We start from the raw sequence: 1782 nt of genomic DNA, 5'->3' as shown, positions 1-1782 counted from the left end.
CTGAAGTTTGCAGATAAATTAAGTGCTCAGACCAGATACTAACTTCCCACCACTTCATAAAATCATTAGGAAAAATGAGTTTTCAGATGTACAATCCTATATAAAAATTCGTTCGCCTCTCCTGCCTCTGCATCGCTGCTGAATTTACAGATGCTTGAGTGTAACGTAGTGGACTGAGATGTATATTATCCTTCATTTCTGGGTGACAATATGCACCTTTGTCGATTACGTCTCATTCAGACACCTATGTATCCACCAGTGCAACAGGTCAACTCTGGAACTGTCTTCCTCTGTCTGTATTTCCTATTGCCTATGACCTCTACTCTTTTAAACAATGCGTCCAGGCATCTCGAAATGAACGGATCTTGAATATATCTCTTTATTATTTTGTTTGTGTTCTTTATGAGAAGGAACAATCTTGTTGGCTTCTGGCTTCTAAAGCCCTGTCCACACGAGCGGGCAATGCCCGCGGGCACAAGCGAGCAGTTTGCCTGTTGATTGAGCCCGTCAACAGGCAAACTGCTCGCTTGTGCCCGCGGGCATTGCCCGCTCGTGTGGACGGGGCTTAAGTCGTTCCTTGCATAAACAAATGAGAAAGAAGCAGGGACGAGCATGGAATTTCGTATTTGACTGTACAATAAGATTCTGTGATAGTAAAAGGGTCTCAGCTTGGACTTGGATATTATTATCTTACTGCAAAAACTCTGCTGAAAAGTAACAGTTGTGTGGGTATATTACTTTTATTTTAACCTGGACCAGATTTTCGTGGTTTTTAACTTATTTCACGTGGGTCAATGGCAGAAAAAAACTGCACTACAGGTCTGCTTCCTTCCCATAGCACTTCTTCGTGACTAGAGCCACATGTCATTGTTGATCTCTAGTTACAGCTCAGCAATCAAGATGGAGAGACGGAAATTTTAGGCCAAGTTCAAGCGAAGCGTATAGTTACCGAATTTGTGGTCAAGTTTAACTCGGTCGTACATCCCGGAAAGAAGGATGAAAAAATAATAAAGAGTAGAAGACCTAGCGATACCAGAACAATAGGAAATCAGGACAATGGAATTCTGGAATGATGGGAGGCTGGAGTATTGGAATGTTTAAATACCAGTTACAGATCACAACAACAAAATACCAGTGCCAGAATTGTCTGAGACGGGAATGAGAGGCCAAACCAGCAGACCGCCAGAATAGCCTACGAGTGGAGTGGTATTAAGGAGTCTTACTGTAGTAGTAGTAGTAGGAGTAGTAGTAGTAGTAGGAGTAGTAGGAGTAGGAGTAGTAGTAGCAGTAGTAGTAATAATAATAATGATAATAGTAGTAGTAGTAGGAGGAGGAGGAGGAGGAAGTGGAGGAGGTGAAGGAGGAGGAGGAGGAGGAGGCAGAGGAAGAGGAGGAGGAGGAGGAGGAGGAGGAGGAGGCGGAGAAGGAGGAGGAGGAGGAGAGTAGTAGTAGCAGGAGTAGAGTAGTAGTGGCAGGAGTAGAGTAGTAGTGGCAGGAGTAGTGTAGTAGTAATATAGTGGTGGTAGGAGTAGTTGTAGTAGTAGTAGTACAGCAGCAGTCGTAGTAGTAGTAGCAGCAACAGCAGCAGCCCCAGGTTCATCCAAAACGCAAACATGGACTGCAAGCTGAAGCTGCCCTTCTCCGGCAGACCATCCTTCTCTCGGGGGATAGGGACGGAACTGATAACCAGGTAGCTCCACCACCCAGTTACGCCAGCGCCACGAAGACGTCATTCTTCAACACCTAGTCTTACTGTATAAGCCCAATACATAACCTCTCATC

This window comes from Coenobita brevimanus, chromosome 57 (genome assembly GCF_032717465.1).
Source record: "Coenobita brevimanus isolate Jiangsu-jjx chromosome 57, ASM3271746v2, whole genome shotgun sequence".
Lineage (NCBI taxonomy): Eukaryota > Metazoa > Arthropoda > Malacostraca > Decapoda > Coenobitidae > Coenobita > Coenobita brevimanus.
The sequence above is the reverse complement of the archived record's forward strand: the minus strand, read 5'-3'. Positions refer to the sequence as shown.